At 46.3% G+C, this 20656-nt stretch overlaps 1 long non-coding RNA gene across 5 annotated transcripts in view; it reads right to left on the bottom strand.

Moving 5' to 3' along the window:
- LOC137203500 (uncharacterized) overlaps positions 1–20656 on the bottom strand; it is an 838571-nt gene that overhangs the window by 259558 nt on the left and 558357 nt on the right. The window lies entirely within an intron of this gene.

Here is a 20656-nt window from a genome sequence, read left to right as displayed (position 1 = left end):
ATGAAATCTATGTCATCAGGCCAGTAGCAGCATAATGAGTGCATTCAGGTACGATGATTCTAAGTGAAATAAGTCACACAGAAAAAGAAACATCATAAGATATCACTACTACACGGAATGTAAACTTGGCTACACAGGAACTGAATTACAAAACAGAACAGGGTCTCAAATGTAGAAAACCAACTTATGCTTGCTTAAGGGGAAAGGTGAGTTGGCGTGCTGCATAAAACCAGAGATTGAAATTAGCACAGATACCGTTCCATAAGCCAAATATGTAATAGACAAGAGTTACTCCTTGCTCAACGAAGTGGACTCTACACCACATATTAACCACCTAAGAATATAGCTGACTACTATGTATCTTAAAACCTATGGATTTCTATGTCTCCGATAGAGAATCAAGCGTGTGTACAGCGGCATAAACGCAGCAGTGATAGGATTGGTGAGGTTCGGTGAGCAAATGCAGAACCTTTGAAGTCATATTGCATGGTACCCATTCCATGGGTCTCAACTCTCCAGGTTTAAGGGATTCTTCCTTCAGCTAAAACATGCATGTGGAACCCAGAGTATGATCCACCGTGTGATCGGGAAACGTGTTCAAATGTGTCTCAGGTTTCGTCCCCTGGTACTCGTGTGCAACATTCCAGACGCTTTACTAACACTCTTCCCACTTGGAGAGTCAGTGCCTTTAACCTCCTGTTTGGCCCAGTTTGCAATTTCTGCGGAAAATGAACAGGAATAGGGAGAACCAATGAGAGACTAGCTCGAGGTGTCTGGACGGGCAAATTTAACTCTCATTTCCCACCAGGAAGAGGAATTAACCAAAGGCTCAGTGTGCCATGCCGGAACCACACTAGGGCCTGAAGCAATGCTGCGGTGTTGCGGCCAGCTCACAAGAAAGCGAGTTGAAGAAAGGAGCTCAGGGGCACTGTAATTCACAAACCTGCAGAGTTATAAATGACAGCTATCGTCCAAAAATATATTGAAGTAAGGCTGCCAAGAGGAATTGAAAGCGGGGCAGAATTGCAGGAAACTGATTTCAGGAGGTAGACTGGAATTGCATGTAAAGCATAGGAAAAGAGGCAGAACGTCCACAATGATGCACTTGGCCAAAAACGGCGTATGCGTTTTTTCCTGAATATATTCAGGAAAAAACGCATACGCCCTTTTTGGCCAACCAAGCAAGCTTACAAAGGAAATCTGCACTACAATGAAGTCTCACTGCCCCCTGGTCAAAAGGGCCACTGAAAAAAGTATAAAATCCAGAAAGGCCGGACAGGCCATGGAGAACTGGGAGCCTTGTTATGCTGATGGGCGGGATGTAAATTGCCAACAGCCACTCTGGAGAAGTGTATGGTGTTTCCTGAAACATCTAAAAAAGAAAGCAACAGAGCCTAGGGCACTTCCACTTATGGTCCTATAGCTTAGGGAAATTAAAATAAAAAAGACACAGCCACCCCAAAGTTTGGGACGGCTCTGTTTACAAGAACCTCGTTCACGGTACAAGTTCAATATCGCAGAAAGTGAAAAATGGATAAAGAAGTTGTGGTACTTACGTACAAGGCAATATCACTCAGCAATGAAATCTATGTCATCAGGCCCGTAGCAGCATAATGAGTGGATTCAGGTACGATGATTCTAAGTGAAATAAGTCACACAGAAAAAGAAACATCATAAGTTATCACTACTACACGGAATGTAATCTTGGCTACACAGGAACTGAATTACAAAACAGAACAGGGTCTCAAATGTAGAAAACCAACTTATGCTTGCTTAAGGGGAAAGGTGAGTTGGGGTGCTGCATAAAACCAGAGATTGAATTTAGCACAGATACAATTCCATAAGCCAAATATGTAATAGACAAGAGCTACTCCTTGCTCAACGAAGTGGACTCAACACCCGATATTAAACGTCTAAGAATATACATGACTAGTAAGAATCTTAAAACATATGGATTTATATGTCTCCAAAACAGAATCAAGAGTGTGTACAGCGGCATAAACGCAGCAGTGATAGGATTGGTGAGGTTCGGTGAGCCAATGCAGACCCTTTGAAGTCATATTGCATGGTACCCATTCCATGGGTCTCAACTCTCCAGGTTTAAGGGATTCTTCCTTCAGCTAAAACATGCATGTGGAACCCAGAGTATGATCCACCGTGTGATCGGGAAACGTGTTCAAATGTGTCTCAGTTTTCGTCCCCTGGCACTCGGGGGCAACATTCCAGACGCTTTACTAACACTCTCCCTACTTGGAGAGTCAGTGCCTTTAACCTCCTGTTTGGCCCAGTTTGCAATTTCTGCGGAAAATGAACAGGAATAGGGAGAACCAATGAGAGACTAGCTGGAGGTGTCTGGACGGGCAAATTTAACTCTCATTTCCCACCAGGAGGAGGAATTAACCAGAGGCTCAGCGTGCCATGCCGGAACCACACTAGGGCCTGAAGCAATCCTGCGGTGTTGCGGCCAGCTCACAAGAAAGCGAGTTGAAGAAAGGAGCTCAGGGGCACTGTAATTCACAAACCTGCAGAGTTATAAATGACAGCTATCGTCCAAAAATATATTGAAGTAAGGCTGCCAAGAGGACTCGAAAGGGGGGCAAAATTGCAGGAATCCGATTTCAGGAGGTAGACTGGAATTGCATGTAAAGCATAGGAAAAGAGGCAGAACGTCCACAATGATGCACTTGGCCAAAAAGGGCGTATGCGTTTTTTCCTGAATATATTCAGGAAAAAACGCATACGCCCTTTTTGGCCAACCAAGCAAGCTTGCAAAGGAAATCTGCACTGCAATGAAGTCTCACTGCCACCTAGTCAAAAGGGCCATCGGAAAAAAGTGTAAAATCCAGAAAGGCAGGACATGCCATGGAGGATTGGGAGCCTTGTTATGCTGATGGGCGGGATATAAGTTGCCAACAGCCACTCTGGAGAAGTGTATGGTGTTTCCTGAAACATCTAAAAAACAAAGCAAGAGCCCAGGGCACTTCCAATTATGGTCCTATAGCTTAGGGAAATTAAAATCAAGAAGACACAGCCACCCCAAAGTTTGGGACGGCTCTGTTTACAAGAACCTCGTTTCCGATACAAGTTCAATATCACAGAAAGTGAAAAATGGATAAAGAAGTTGTGGTACTTACGTACAATGCCATATCACTCAGCAATGAAATCTATGTCATCAGGCCCGTAGCAGCATAACGAGTGGATTCAGGTACGATGATTCTAAGTGAAATAAGTCACACAGAAAAAGAAACATCATAAGTTATCACTACTACATGGAATGTAATCTTGGCTACCCAGGAACTGAATTACAAAACAGAACAGGGTCTCAAATGTAGAAAACCAACTTATGCTTGCTTAAGGAGAAAGGTGAGTTGGGGTGCTGCATAAAACCAGAGATTGAAATTAGCACAGATACCGTTCCATAAGCCAAATATGTAATACACAAGAGCTACTCCTTGCTCAACCAAGTGGAATCAACACCCCATATTAAACGCCTAAGAATATACCTGCCTAGTAAAAATCTTAAAACCTATGGATTTCTATGTCTCCGAAAGAGAATCAAGCGTGTGTACAGCGGCATAAACGCAGCAGTGATAGGATTGGTGAGGTTCGGTGAGCCAATGCAGACCTTTTGAAGTCATATTGCATGGTACCCATTCCATGGGTCTCAACTCTCCAGGTTTAAGGGATTCTTCCTTCAGCTAAAACATGCATGTGGAACCCAGAGTATGATCCACCGTGTGATCGGGAAACGTGTTCAAATGTGTCTCAGGTTTCGTCCCCTGGTACTCGGGTGCAACATTCCAGATGCTTTACTAACACTCTCCCCACTTGGAGAGTCAGTGCCTTTAACCTCCTGTTTGGCCCAGTTTGCAATTTCTGCGGAAAATGAACAGTAATAGGGAGAACCAATGAGAGACTAGCTGGAGGTGTCTGGACGGGCAAATTTAACTCTCATTTCCCACCAGGAAGAGGAATTAACCAAAGGCTCAGCGTGCCATGCCAGAACCACACTAGGGCCTGAAGCAATGCTGCGGTGTTGCGGCCAGCTCACAAGAAAGCGAGTTGAAGAAAGGAGCTCAGGGGCACTGTAATTCACAAACCTGCAGAGTTATAAATAACAGCTATCGTCCAAAAATATATTGAAGTAAGGCTGCCAAGAGGACTTGAAAGTGGGGCAGAATTGCAGGAAACCGATTTCAGGAGATAGACTGGAATTGCATGTAAAGCATAGGAAAAGAGGCAGAACGTCCACAATGATGCACTTGGCCAAAAAGGGCGTATGCGTTTTTTCCTGAGTATATTCAGGAAAAAACGCATACGCACTTTTTGGCCAACCAAGCAAGCTTGCAAAGGAAATCTGCACTACAATGAAGTCTCACTGCCCCCCGGTCAAAAGGGCCATCTGAAAAAAGTGTAAAATCCAGAAAGGCAGGACAGGCCATGGACAACTGGGAGCCTTGTTATGCTGATGGGCGGGATGTAAATTGCCAACAGCCACTCTGGAGAAGTGTATGGTGTTTCCTGAAACATCTAAAAAACAAAGCAACAGAGCCTAGGGCAATTCCACTTATGGTCCTATAGCTTAGGGAAATTAAAATAAAAAAGACACAGCCACCCCAAAGTTTGGGACAGCTGTGTTTACAAGAACCTCGTTTACGGTACAAGTTCAATATCACAGAAAGCGAAAAATGGATAAAGAAGTTATGGTACTTACGTACAATGCAATATCACTCAGCAATGAAATCTATGTCATCAGGCCTGTAGCAGCATAATGAGTGCATTCAGGTACGATGATTCTAAGTGAGATAAGTCACACAGAAAAAGAAACATCATAAGATATCACTACTACACGGAATGTAAACTTGGCTACACAGGAACTGAATTACAAAACAGAACAGGGTCTCAAATGTAGAAAACCAACTTATGCTTGCTTAAGGGGAAAGGTGAGTTGGCGTGCTGCATAAAACCAGAGATTGAAATTAGCACAGATACCGTTCCATAAGCCAAATATATAATAGACAAGAGCTACTCCTTGCTCAACGAAGTGGACTCTACACCACATATTAACCACCTAAGAATATAGCTGACTACTATGTATCTTAAAACCTATGGATTTCTATGTCTCCGAAAGAGAATCAAGCGTGTGTACAGCGGCATAAACGCAGCAGTGATAGGATTGGTGAGGTTCGGTGAGCAAATGCAGACCCTTTGAAGTCATATTGCATGGTACCCATTCCATGGGTCTCAACTCTCCAGGTTTAAGGGATTCTTCCTTCAGCTAAAACATGCATGTGGAACCCAGAGTATGATCCACCGTGTGATCGGAATACGTGTTCAAATGTGTCTCAGGTTTCGTCCCCTGGTACTCGTGTGCAACATTCCAGACGCTTTACTAACACTCTCCCCACTTGGAGAGTCAGTGCCTTTAACCTCCTGTTTGGCCCAGTTTGCAATTTCTGCGGAAGATGAACAGGAATAGGGAGAACCAATGAGAGACTAGCTGGAGGTGTCTGGACGGGCAAATTTAACTCTCATTTCCCACCAGGAAAAGGAATTAACCAAAGGCTCAGCGAGCCATGCCGGAACCACACTAGGGCCTGAAGCAATGCTGCGGTGTTGCGGCCAGCTCACAAGAAAGCGAGTTGAAGAAAGGAGCTCAGGGGCACTGTAATTCACAATCCTGCAGAGTTAAAAATGACAGCTATCATCCAAAAATATATTGAAGTAAGGCTGCCAAGAGGACTTGAAAGCGGGGCAGAATTGCAGGAAACCGATTTCAGGAGGTAGACTGGAATTGCATGTAAAGCATAGGAAAAGAGGCAGAACGTCCACAATGATGCACTTGGCCAAAAAGGGCATATGTGTTTTTTCCTGAATATATTGAGGAAAAAAGGCATACTCCCTTTTTGGCCAACCAAGCAAGCTTGCAAAGGAAATCTGCACTACAATGAAGTCTCACTGCCCCCCGGTCAAAAGGGCCATCTGAAAAAAGTGTAAAATACAGAAAGGCAGGACAGGCCATGGAGAACTGGGAGCCTCGTTATGCTGATGAGCGGGATGTAAATTGCCAACAGCCACTCTGGAGAAGTGTATGGTGTTTCCTGAAACATCTAAAAAACAAAGCAACAGAGCCTAGGGCACTTCCACTTATGGTCCTATAGCTTAGGGAAATTAAAATCCAAAAGACACAGCCACCCCAAAGTTTGGGACGGCTCTGTTTACAAGAACCTCGTTTGTGGTACAAGTTCAATATCACAGAAAGTGAAAAATAGATAAAGAAGTTGTGGTACTTACGTACAATGCAATATCACTCAGCAATGAAATCTATGTCATCAGGCCCGTAGCAGCATAATGAGTGGATTCAGGTACGATGATTCTAAGTGAAATAAGTCACACAGAAAAAGAAACATCATAAGATATCACTACTACACGGAATGTAAACTTGGCTACACAGGAACTGAATTACAAAACAGAACAGGGTCTCAAATGTAGAAAACCAACTTATGCTTGCTTAAGGGGAAAGGTGAGTTGGGGTGCTGCATAAAACCAGAGATTGAAATTAGCACAGATACCCTTCCATAAGCCAAATATGTAATAGACAAGAGCTACTCCTTGCTCAACGAAGTGGACTCTACACCCCATATTAAACGCCTAAGAATATACCTGACTAGTAAGAATCTTAAAACCTATGGATTTCTATGTCTCCGAAAGAGAATCAAGCGTGTGTACAGCGGCATAAACGCAGCAGTGGTAGGATTGGTGAGGTTCGGTGAGCAAATGCAGACCCTTTGAAGTCATATTGCATGGTAACCATTCCATGGGTCTCAACTCTCCAGGTTTAAGGGATTCTTCCTTCAGCTAAAACATGCATGTGGAACCCAGAGTATGATCCACCGTGTGATCGGGAAACGTGTTCAAATGTGTCTCAGTTTTCATCCCCTGGTACTCGGGTGCAACATTCCAGACGCTTTACTAACACTCTCCCCACTTGGAGAGTCAGTGCCTTTAACCTCCTGTTTGGCCCAGATTGCAATTTCTGTGGAAAATGAACAGGAATAGGGAGAACCAATGAGAGACTAGCTGGAGGTGTCTGGACGGGCAAATTTAACTCTCATTTCCCACCAGGAAGAGGAATTAACCAAAGGCTCAGCGTGCCATGCTGGAACCACACTAGGGCCTGAAGCAATGCTGCGGTATTGAGGCCAGCTCACAAGAAAACGAGTTGAAGAAAGGAGCTCAGGGACACTGTAATTCACAACCCTGCAGAGTTATAAATGACAGCTATCGTCCAAAAATATATTGAAGTAAGGCTGCCAAGAGGACTTGAAAGCGGGGCAGAATTGCAGGAAACCGATTTCAGGAGGGAGACTGGAATTGCATGTAAGGCATAGGAAAAGAGGCAGAACGTCCACAATGATGCACTTGGCCAAAAAGGGCGTATGCGTTTTTTCCTGAATATATTCAGGAAAAAACGCATACGCCCTCTTTGGCCAACCAAGCAAGCTTGCAAAGGAAATCTGCACTACAATGAAGTCTCACTGCCCCCCGGTCAAAAGGGCCATCTGAAAAAAGTGTAAAATCCAGAAAGGCAGGACAGGCCATGGACAACTGGGAGCCTTGTTATGCTGATGGGCGGGATGTAAATTGCCAACAGCCACTCTGGAGAAGTGTATGGTGTTTCCTGAAACATCTAAAAAACAAAGCAACAGAGCCTAGGGCACTTCCACTTATGGTCCTATAGCTTAGGGAAATTAAAATCAAAAAGACACAGCCACCCCAAAGTTTGGGATGGCTCTGTTTACAAGAACCTCGTTTACGGTACAAGTTCAATATCACAGAAAGCGAAAAATGGATAAAGAAGTTGTTGTACTTACGTACAATGCAATGTCACTCAGCAATGAAATCTATGTCATCAGGCCCATAGCAGCATAATGAGTGGATTCAGGTACGATGATTCTAAGTGAAATAAGTCACACAGAAAAAGAAACATCATAAGATATCACTACTACACCGAATGTAAACTTGTCTACACAGGAACAGAATTACAAAACAGAACAGGGTCTCAAATGTAGAAAACCAACTTATGCTTGCTTAAGGGGAAAGGTGAGTTGGGGTGCTGCATAAAACCAGAGATTGAAATTAGCACAGATACCGTTCCATAAGCCAAATATGTAACAGACAAGAGCTACTCCTTGCTCAACGAAGTGGACTCTACACCCCATATTAAACGCCTAAGATTAAACCTGACTAGCAAGAATCTTAAAACCTATGGATTTATATGTCTCTGAAAGAGAATCAAGCATGTGTACAGCGGCATAAATGCAGCAGTGATAGGATTGGTGAGGTTCGGTCAGCAAATGCAGACCCTTTGAAGTCATATTGCATGGTACCCATTCCATGGGTCTCAACTCTCCAGGTTTAAGGGATTCTTCCTTCAGCTAAAACATGCATGTGGAACCCAGAGTATGATCCACCGTGCGATCGGGAAACGTGTTCAAATGTGTCAGTTTTCGTCCCCTGGTACTCGGGTGCAACATTCCAGACGCTTTACTAACACTCTCCCCACTTGGAGAGTCAGTGCCTTTAACCTCCTGTTTGGCCCAGTTTGCAATTTCTGCGGAAAATGAACAGGAATAGGGAGAACCAATGAGAGACTAGCTGGAGGTGTCTGGACGGGCAAATTTAACTCTCATTTCCCACCAGGAAGAGGAATTAACCAAAGGCTCAGCGTGCCATGCCGGAACCACACTAGGGCCTGAAGCAATGCTGCGGTGTTGCGGCCAGCTCACAAGAAAGCGAGTTGAAGAAAGGAGCTCAGGGGCACTGTAATTCACAAACCTGCAGAGTTATAAATGACAGCTATCGTCCAAAAATATATTGAAGTAAGGCTGCCAAGAGGACTTGAATGCGGGACACAATTGCTGGAAACCGAATTCAGAAGGTACACGGGAGTCGCTCTTAAAGCATAGGAAAAGAGACAGAACTTGGAAAATAATGCACTTGGCAAAAAAGGGCATATGTGTTTTATCCAGAGCTCTCATAACCGAGGGGAGGAGATTCCCAGCAGGCTCCAACTGCCACCTGAGTGCTCACGTTGCCAAGGCAACGTGAGGAAGCCAGGCATGAGTTACCTCATAGCAGAGGTCCCACCTCACAGAAGGGTGAGAAACCCAGCCAATATCAGACTCTCACCAGAGGGCCCACATCACCAAGGGGATGGGAACCAGGCAGGAGTGTCTTCACACCAGTGGGGCCACATCATCAAAAGGTGAGGTACTCAGCACATGTGTCCTCAAACCAGAGGACCCACATCACCAAGGGCCTCGGAGTGAGGCAGGCAGGAGTAGCCTCACAACACTGGGCCCGTAGAATAAAAAAGTGAGGAATCCAGCAGTTGGAACCTCCCAGCAGGTGGCCCAGAGCACCGAGGCTATGGGTTCCAGGCCACAGTGAACTCACAGAAGAGGGCCCATGTCATGAAATTGAGCCACCCAGCCATTGGGACCTCAGAGCAGGAGGCCCACATTCCCATGGGGATATAAATCTGGTAGGAGTGTCCTCGTACCACTGAGAACGTATCAGAAAATTTTGGGTGACCAGCAGTTAGGGCCTGAGGCCAGAAGACCCTCATCACCAAGGGAAGGAGGCTCCCAGCAGCCTCCAACTGCCACCAGAGGGTGACGTCGCCAAGGCGATGTGTGTCAACCAGGCACGAATGACCTCACAGCAGAGGGCCCACCTCAGAGAAGTGTGACGAACCCAGTCAGCATCAGACTCGCACCAGAGGGCCCACATCACCAAATGGATTGGAACCAGGCAGGAGTGTCCTCACATGAGTAGGGCCACATCATCTAAAGGTGAGGAACCCAGAACATGTGGTTTCAAACCATAGGACACCCATCACCGAGGGGCTGGGAGTGAGGCAGGCAGGAGGAGCCTCACAACAGAGGGCCCCAAAATAAGAAAAGTGAGGAATCCAGCAGTTGGAACCTCCCAGCAGGCGGCCCAGAGCACAGAGGCTAGGGGATCCAAGCCAGAGTGAACTAACACCAGACAGCCCACATCATGAAACTGTGAGCAACCCAGACATTGGGACCTCAGAGCAGAAGGCCCACATCCTCATGGTGATGGGAACATGACAGGAGTGTCCTGGCATCACTGGGCTCACATCAGAAAACGTGAGGTGCTCAGAAGTTAGGGCCTGACGCTAGAGGGCACTCATCACCAAGGGGAGGAGGCTCCCAGCAGGCTCCAGCTGCCACCAGAGGGCCAACGTCACCAAGGCGATGTGTGCCAGGCCGGCAGGAGTGACCTCACAGCAGAGGGCCCACCTCACAGAAGGGTGAGGAACACAGCCAGGATCAGACTCTCACCAGAGGGCCCACATCACAAAGGGGATGGGAACCAGGCAGGAGTGTCCCCACACCAGTGGGACAACATCATCGAAAGGTGAGGATCCCAGCACATGTAGCCTCAAACCAGAGGAACCACATCACCAAGGGGTTCGGAATGAGGCTGGCAGGACCGGCCTCACAACACAGGGTCCATAGAATATAAAAGTTGAGGAATCCAGCAGTTGGAACCTCCCAGCAAGCGGTCCAGAGCACCGAGACTATGGGATCCAGGCCGCAGTGAACTCACAGCAGAGGGCCCACATCATGAACCTGTGAGCAGCCCAGCCTTTGGGACCTCAGAACAGAAGGCCCACAACCATTGGGATGGGAACCTGGCAGGAGTGGCTTCACACCACTTAGCACATATCAGAAAATGTTAGGAGCCCAGCAGTTAGGGCCTGACGCCAGGGGGCCCTCATAACTGAGGGGAGGAGACTCCCAGCAGGTTCCAACTGCCAACAGAGGGCCCACGTCTACAAGGTGGCATGCGCCAGCCAGGCAGTAGTGACCACACAGCAGAGGGCCTATCTCACAGAAGGGTGAGGAACCGAGGTAGGATGAGACTCTCGCCAGAGGGCCCACAACACCAAGGGGATGGGAACCAGTCAGGACTGTCCTCCCACCAGTGGGGCCACATCATCGAAAGGTGAGGAACCCAGCACATGCGGCCTCATATCAGAGGACATACATCACAAAGGGGATGGGAGTGAGGCAGGTAGGAGTAGCCTAAAAACAGAGGGCCCAAAGAATAAAAAAGGTGAGGAATCCAGCATTTGGAACCTCCCAGCAGGCGGCCGAGAGCACAGAAGCTATGGAATGCAGGCAGGAGTGAACTAACAGCAGAGAGCCCACATCATGAAACTGTGAGCAACCCAGGCATTGGGACCTCAGAGCAGAAAGCCCACATCCCCATGGGGATGGGAACCTGACAGGAGTGTCCTGGCATCACTGGGCTCACATCAGAAAACGTGGGGAGCCCAGCCGTTAGGGCCTGATGCTAGAGGGCCGTCATCACCGAGGGCAGGAGGCTCCCAGCAGGTTCCATGTGTCAACAGAGGGCCCACGTCACCAAGGTGATGTGTGCAAGTCAGGCAGGATTGACCTCACAGCAGAGGGCCTACGTCACAGAAGAGTGAGGAACGCAGCCAGGATAAGACTGTCACCAGAAGGCCCACATCACCAAGGGGATGGGAACCAGGCAGGAGTGTCCTCACACCAGTGGGGCCACATCACTGAAAGTTGCGGAACCCAGCACATGTGGTTCAAACCAGAGGACCCACATCACGAAGGGGTTGTGAGTGAGGCAGGCAGGAGGAGTATCGCAACACAGGACCCATAGAATACAAAAGTTGAGGAATCGAGCAGTTGGAACCTCCCAGCAGGCGGCCCAGAGCACAGAGGCTATGGCATCCAGGCCAGAGTGAACTAACAGCAGAGAGCCCACATCATGAAACTGTGAACAACCCAGCCGTTGGGACCTCAGAGCAGAAGTCCCACATCCCAATGGGGATGTGAACCTGGATGGAGTGTCTTCGAACCACTGGGCGCACATCACAAAATGTGGGGAGCCCAGCCGTTAGGGCCTGATGCCAGAGGGCCCTCATCACCGAGGGGAGGAGGCTCCCAGCAGGCTCCAAGTGCCACCAGAGGGCTCACGTCCACAAGGCGAGGTGAGCAAGCCAGGCAGGAGTGACCTCACAGCAGACGGCCCACCTCACAGAAGGGTGAGGAACCCTGCCAGGATCAGACTCTCAACAGAGGGCCCACATCACCAAGGGGATGTGAACTAGGCAGGAGTCTCCTAAGACCATTGGTCCCACATCATCGAAAGGTGAGGAACCCAGCACATGTGGCCTCAAACCAGAGGACACACATCACGAAGGGGCTGGGAGTGAGGCAGGCAGGAGGATCCTCACAACAGAGGGCCTAAAAAATTAAAAAAGTGAGGAATCCAGCAGTTGGAACCTCCCAGCAGGTGGCCAAGAGCACAGAGGCTATGGGATCCAGGTCACAGTGAACTAACACCAGAGAGCCCACATCATGAAACTGTGATCAACCCAGCCGTTGGAACCTCAGAGCAGAAGGACCACATCCCCATGGAGATGGAAACCTAAGAGGAGTGCCCGAGCATCACTGGGCTCACTAAGAAAAGTTGGGGAACCCAGCAGTTAGGGCCTGATGCAAGAGAGCCCTCATCACAGGGGGGAGGAGATTCCCAGCACGCTCCAACTGCCACCACACGGCTGATTTCACCAAGGCAATGTGTGCCAGCCATGCAGGAGTGACCTATCAGCAGAGGGTCTCCCTCACAGATGGGTGAGGAACACAGCCAGGAACAGACTCTCACCAGGGGGTCCACATAACCATGTGGATGAGAACCAGGCAGGAGTGTCCTCACACTAGTGGGGCCACATCATCGAAAGGTGGGGAACCCATAAAGGTGGCCACAAACCAGAGGACCCACATCACCAAGGGGTTGAGAGTGAGGTAGGTGTCTGGACGGGCATATTTAACACTCACTGCCCACCAGGAAGAGGAATTAACCAAAGGCTCAGCATGCCCTGCCAGAAGCAGATTAGGGCCTGAAGCAGTCTTGCGGGTTTGCGGCCAGCTCACAAGAAAGCGAGTTGAAGAAAGGAGCTCAGCGGCCCTGTAATTCACAAACCTGCAGAGTTATAAATGACAGATAACATCCAAAAATATATTGAAGTAAGGCTGCGAAGAGGATTTGAAAGCGGGGCAGAATTTCAGGAAACCGATTTCAGGAGGTAGACTGGATTTGCATTTGAAGCATAGGAAAAGAGGCAGAACATCGACAATGATGCACTTGGCAAAAAAGGGCGTATGAGTTTGTTCCTGAATATATTCAGGAAAAAACGCATAAACACTTTTTGGCAAACCAAGCAAGCTTGCAATGGAAATCCGAACTACTATGAAGTGTCACTTCCCCCCGGTCTAAAGGGCCATCTGAAAAAAGTGTAAAATGCAGAAAGGCAAGACAGGCCATGGGGATAAAGGAGACTTGTTATGCTGATGGGCGGGATGTAAATTGCCAACAGCCACTCTGGAGAAGTGTATGGTGTTTCCTGATACATCTGAAAAACAAAGCAACAGAGTCTAGGGCACTTCCACTTATGGTCCTATAGCTTAGGGAAATTAAAATCAAAAAGACACAGCCACCCAAAGTTTGGGATGGCTCTCTTTACAAGAACCTCATTTACGGTACAAGTTCATTATCACAGAAAGTGAAAAATGGATAAAGAAGTTGTGGTACTTACGTACAATGCAATATCACTCAGCAATGAAATCTATGTCATCAGGCCCGTAGCAGCATAATGAGTGGATTCAGGTGCGATGATTCTAAGTGAAATAAGTCACACAGAAAAAGAAACATCATAAGATATCACTACTACACGGAATGTAAACTTGGCTACACAGGAACTGAATTACAAAACAGAACAGGGTCTCAAATGTAGAAAACCAACTTATGCTTGCTTAAGGGGAAAGGTGAGTTGGGGTGCGGCATAAAACCAGAGATTGAAATTAGCACAGATACCGTACCATAAGCCAAATATGTAATAGACAAGAGCTACTCCGTGCTCAGCGAAGTGGACTCAACACCCCATATTAAACGCCTAAGAATATACCTGACTAGTAAGAATCTTAAAACCTATGGATTTCTATGTCTCCGAAAGAGAATCAAGCGTGTGTACAGTGGCATAAAAGCAGCAGTGATAGGATTGGTGATGTTCGGTGAGCAAATGCAGACCCTTTGAAGTCATATTGCATGGTACCCATTCCATGGGTCTCAACTCTCCAGGTTTAAGGGATTCTTCCTTCAGCTAAAACATGCATGTGGAACCCAGAGGATGATCCACCATGTGATCAGGAAACGTGTTCAAATGTGTCTCAGTTTTCGTCCCCTGTTACTCAGGTGCAACATTGCAGACGCCTTACTAACTCTCTCCCCACTTGGAGAGTCAGTGCCTTTAACCTCCTGTTTGGGCCTGTTTGCAATTTCTGCAGAAAATGAACAGGAATAGGGAGAACCAATGAGAGACTAGCTGGAGGTGTCTGGACGGGCAAATTTAACTCTCATTTCCCACCAGGAAGAGGAATTAACCAAAGGCTCAGCGTGCCATGTCGGAACCACACTAGGGCCTGAAGCAATCCTGCGGTGTTGCGGCCAGCTCACAAGAAAACGAGTTGAAGAAAGCAGCTCAGGGGCACTGTAATTCACAAACCTGCAGAGTTATAAATGACAATTATCGTCCAAAAATATATTGAAGTAAGGCTGCCAAGAGGACTTGAAAGCGGGGCAGAATTGCAGGAAACCGATTTCAGGAGGTAGACTGGAATTGCATGTAAAGCATAGGAAAAGAGGCAGAACGTCCACAATGATGCACTTGGCCAAAAAGGGCGTATGCGTTTTTTCCTGAATATATTCAGGAAAAAACGCATACGCCCTTTTTGGCCAACCAAGCAAGCTTGCAAAGGAAATCTGCACTACAATGAAGTCTCACTGGCCCCTGGTCAAAAGGGCCATCTGAAAAAAGTGTAAAATCCAGAAAGGCACTACAGGCCATGGAGGAACTGGGAGCCTTGTTATGCTGATGGGCGGGATGTAAATTGCCAACAGCCACTCTGGAGAAGTGTATGGTGTTTCCTGAAACATCTAAAAAACAAAGCAACAGAGCCTAGGGCACTTCCACTTATGGTCCTATAGCTTAGGGAAATTAAAATCAAAAAGACACAGCCACCCCAAAGTTTGGGACGGCTCTGCTTACAAGAACCTCGTTTACGGTACAAGTTCAATATCACAGAAAGTGAAAAATGGATAAAGAAGTTGTGGTACTTACGTACAATGCAATATCACTCAGCAATGAAATCTATGCCATCAGGCCCATAGCAGCATAATGAGTGGATTCAGGTATGATGATTCTAAGTGAAATAAGACACACAGAAAAAGAAACATCATAAGATATCACTACTACACGGAATGTAAACTTGGCTACACAGGAACTGAATTACAAAACAGAACAGGGTCTCAAATGTAGAAAATCAACTTATGCTTGCTTAAGGGGAAAGGTGAGTTGGGGTGCTGCATAAAACCAGAGATTGAAATTAGCACAGATACCATTCCATAAGCCAAATATGTAATAGACAAGAGCTACTCCTTGCTCAACGAAGTGGACTCAACACTCCATATTAAACGCCTAAGAATATACCTGACTAGTAAGAATCTTAAAACCTATGGATTTATATGTCTCCGAAAGAGAATCAAGCGTGTGTACAGCGGCGTAAACGCAGCAGTGATAGGATGGGTGAGGTTCGGTGAGCAAATGCAGACCCTTTGAAGTCATATTGCATGGTACCCATTCCATGGGTCTCAACTCTCCAGGTTTAAGGGATTCTTCCTTCAGCTAAAACATGCATGTGGAACCCAGAGTATGATCCACCGTGTGATCGGGAAACGTGTTCAAATGTGTCAGTTTTCGTCCCCTGGTACTCGGGTGCAACATTCCAGACGCTTTACTAACACTCTCCCCACTTGGAGAGTCAGTGCCTTTAAGCTCCTGTTTAGCCCAGTTTGCAATTTCTGCGGAAAATGAACAGGAATAGGGAGAACCAATGAGAGACTAGCTGGAGGTGTCTGGACGGGCAAATTTTCCTCTCATTTCCCACCAGGAAGAGGAATTAACCAAAGGCTCAGCGTGCCATGCCGGAACCACACTAGGTCCTGAAGCAATGCTGCGGCGTTGCGGCCAGCTCACAAGAAAGCGAGTTGAAGAAAGAAGCTCAGGGGCACTGTAATTCACAAACCTGCAGAGTTATAAATGACAGCTATCATCCAAAAATATATTGAAGTAAGGCTGCCAAGAGGACTTGAAAGCGGGGCAGAATTGCAGGAAACCGATTTCAGGAGGTAGACTGGAATTGCATGTAAAGCATAGGAAAAGAGGCAGAACGTCCACAATGATGCACTTGGCCAAAAAGGGCGTATGCGTTTTTTCCTGAATATATTCAGGAAAAAACGCATACGCCCTTTTTGGCCAACCAAGCAAGCTTGCAAAGGAAATCTGCACTACAATGAAATCTCACTGCCCCCCCCCGGTCAAAAGGGCCATCTGAAAAAAGTGTAAAATCCAGAAAGGCCGGACAGGCCATGGAGAACTGGGAGCCTTGTTATGCTGATGGGCGGGATGTAAATTGCCAACAGCCACTCTGGAGAAGTGTATGGTGTTTCCTGAAACATCTAAAAAACAAAGCAACAGAGCCTAGGGCACTTCCACTTATGGTCCTATAGCTTAGGGAAATTAAAATCAAAAAGACACAGCCACCCCAAATTTTGGGACGGCTCTGTTTACAAGAACCTCGTTTACGGTACAAGTTCAATATCACAGAAAGGGAAAAATGGATAAAGAATTTGTGGTACTTACGTACAATGCAATATCACTCAGCAATGAAATCTATGTCATCAGGCCCATAGCAGCATAATGAGTGGATTCAGGTACGATGATTCTAAGTGAAATAAGTCACACAGAAAAAGAAACATCATAAGATATCATGACTACACGGAATGTAAACTTGGCTACACATGAATAGAATTACAAAACAGAACAGGGTCTCAAATGTAGAAAACCAACTTATGCTTGCTTACGGGGAAAGGAGAGTAGGGGTGCTGCATAAAACCAGAGATTGAAATTAGCACAGATACCGTTCCATAAGCCAAATATGTAACAGACAAGAGCTACTCCTTGCTCAACGAAGTGGACTCTACAACCCATATTAAACGGCTAAGATTATACCTGACAAGTAAGAATCTTAAAACCTATGGATTTCTATGTCTTTGAAAGAGAATCAAGCGTGTGTACAGCGGCATAAACGAAGCAGTGATAGGATTGGTGAGGTTCGCTGAGCAAATGCAGACCTTTTGAACTCATATTGCATGGTACCCATTCCACGGGTCTCAACTCTCCAGGTTTAAGGGATTCTTCCTTCAGCTAAAACATGCATGTGGAACCCAGAGTATGATCCACCGTGTGATCGGGAAACGTGTTCAAATGTGTCTCAGGTTTCGTCCCCTGGTACTCGGGTGCAACATTCCAGACGCTTTACTAACACTCTCCCCGCTTGGAGAGTCAGTGCCTTTAACCTCCTGTTTGGCCCAGTTTGCAATTTTTGCGGAAAATGAACAGGAATAGGGAGAACCAATGAGAGACTAGCTGGAGGTGTCTGGACGGGCAAATTTAACTCTCATTTCCCACCAGGAAGAGGAATTAACCAAAGGCTCAGCGTGCCATGCCAGAACCACACTAGGGCCTGAAGCAATGCTGCGGTGTTGCGGCCAGCTCACAAGAAAGCGAGTTGAAGAAAGGAGCTCAGGGGCTCTGTTATTCACAAACCTGCAGAGTTATAAATGACAGCTATCATCCAAAAATATATTGAAGTAAGGCTGCCAAGAGGACTTGAAAGCGGGGCAGAATTGCAGGAAACCGATTTCAGGAGGTAGACTGGAATTGCATGTAAAGCATAGGAAAAGAGACAGAACGTCCACAATGATGCACTTGGCCAAAAAGGGCGTATGCATTTTTTCCTGAATATATTCAGGAAAAAACGCATACGCCCTTTTTGGCCAACCAAGAAAGCTTGCAAAGGAAATCTGCACTACAATGAAGTCTCAGTGCCCCACGGTCAAAAGGGCCATCTGAAAAAAGTGTAAAATCCAGAAAGGCAGGCCAGGCCATGGAGAACTGGGAGCCTTGTTATGCTGATGGGCAGGATGTAAATTGCCCACAGCCACTCTGGAGAAGTGTATGGTGTTTCCTGAAACATCTAAAAAACAAAGCAACAGAGCCTAGGGCACTTCCACTTATGGTCCTATAGCTTAGGGAAATTAAAATCAAAAAGACACAGCCACCCCAAAGTTTGGGACGGCTCTGCTTACAAGAACCTCGTTTACGGTACAAGTTCAATATCACAGAAAGTGAAAAATGGATAAAGAAGTTGTGGTACTTACATACAATGCAATATCACTCAGCAATGAAATCTATGCCATCAGGCCCATAGCAGCATAATGAGTGGATTCAGGTATGATGATTCTAAGTGAAATAAGACACACAGAAAAAGAAACATCATAAGATATCACTACTACACGGAATGTACACTTGGCTACACAGGAACTGAATTACAAAACAGAACAGGGTCTCAAATGTAGAAAATCAACTTATGCTTGCTTAAGGGGAAAGGTGAGTTGGGGTGCTGCATAAAACCAGAGATTGAAATTAGCACAGATACCGTTCCATAAGCCAAATATGTAATAGACAAGAGCTACTCCTTGCTCAACGAAGTGGACTCAACACTCCATATTAAACGCCTAAGAATATACCTGACTAGTAAGAATCTTAAAACCTATGGATTTATATGTCTCCGAAACAGAATCAAGCGTGTGTACAGCGGCGTAAACGCAGCAGTGATAGGATGGGTGAGGTTCGGTGAGCAAATGCAGACCCTTTGAAGTCATATTGCATGGTACCCATTCCATGGGTCTCAACTCTCCAGGTTTAAGGGATTCTTCCTTCAGCTAAAACATGCATGTGGAACCCAGAGTATGATCCACCGTGTGATCGGGAAACGTGTTCAAATGTGTCAGTTTTCGTCCCCTGGTACTCGGGTGCAACATTCCAGACGCTTTACTAACACTCTCCCCACTTGGAGAGTCAGTGCCTTTAAGCTCCTGTTTAGCCCAGTTTGCAATTTCTGCGTAAAATGAACAGGAATAGGGAGAACCAATGAGAGACTAGCTGGAGGTGTCTGGACGGGCAAATTTAACTCTCATTTCCCACCAGGAAGAGGAATTAACCAAAGGCTCAGCGTGCCATGCCGGAACCACACTAGGTCCTGAAGCAATGCTGCGGCGTTGCGGCCAGCTCACAAGAAAGCGAGTTGAAGAAAGAAGCTCAGTGGCACTGTAATTCACAAACCTGCAGAGTTATAAATGACAGCTATCATCCAAAAATATATTGAAGTAGGGCTGCCAAGAGGATTTGAAAGCGGGGCAGAATTGCAGGAAACCGATTTCAGGAGGTAGACTGGAATTGCATGTAAAGCATAGGAAAAGAGGCAGAACGTCCACAATGATGCACTTGGCCAAAAAGGGCGTATGCGTTTTTTCCTGAATATATTCAGGAAAAAACGCAAACGCCCTTTTTGGCCAACCAAGCAAGCTTGCAAAGGAAATCTGCACTACAATGAAGTCTCACTGCCCCCCGGTCAAAAGGGCCATCTGAAAAAAGTGTAAAATCCAGAAAGGCAGGACAGGCCATGGAGAACTGGGAGCCTTGTTATGCTGATGGGCAGGATGTAAATTGCCAACAGCCACTCTGGAGAAGTGTATGGTGTTTCCTGAAACATCTAAAAAACAAAGCAACAGAGCCTAGGGCACTTCCACTTATGGTCCTATAGCTTAGGGAAATTAAAATCAAAAAGACACAGCCACCCCAAAGTTTGGGACGGCTCTGTTTACAAGAACCTCGTTTACGGTACAAGTTCAATATCGCAGAAAGCGAAAAATGGATAAAGAAGTTGTGGTACTTACGTACAATGCAATATCACTCAGCAATGAAATCTATGTCATCAGTCCCGTAGCAGCATAATGAGTGGATTCAGGTACGATGATTCTAAGTGAAATAAGTCACACAGAAAAAGAAACATCATAAGATATCACTACTACACGGAATGTAAACTTGGCTACACAGGAACTGAATTACAAAACAGAACAGGGTCTCAAATGTAGAAAACCAACTTATGCTTGCTTAAGAGGAAAGGTGAGTTGGGGTGCTGCATAAAACCAAAGATTGAAATTAGCACAGATACCGTTCCATAAGCCAAATATGTAATAAACAGGAGCTACTCCTTGCTCAACGAAGTGGACTTAACACGCCATATTAAACGCCTAAGAATATACCTGACTAGTAAGAATCTTAAAACCTATGGATTTATATGTCTCCGAATGAGAATCAAGCGTGTGTACAGCGGCATAAACGCAGCAGTGATAGGATTGGTGAGGTTCGGTGAGCAAATGCAGACCCTTTGAAGTCATATTTCATGGTACCCATTCCATGGGTCTCAACTCTCCAGGTTTAAGGGATTCTTCCTTCAGCTAAAACATGCATGTGGAACCCAGAGTATGATCCACCGTGTGATCGGGAAACGTGTTCAATGTGTCAGTTTTCGTCCCCTGGTACTCGGGTGCAACATTC

This window comes from Pseudorca crassidens, chromosome 1 (assembly GCF_039906515.1).
Source record: "Pseudorca crassidens isolate mPseCra1 chromosome 1, mPseCra1.hap1, whole genome shotgun sequence".
In the NCBI taxonomy this organism is placed as follows: domain Eukaryota; kingdom Metazoa; phylum Chordata; class Mammalia; order Artiodactyla; family Delphinidae; genus Pseudorca; species Pseudorca crassidens.
The sequence above is the reverse complement of the archived record's forward strand: the minus strand, read 5'-3'. Positions and strand labels throughout refer to the sequence as shown.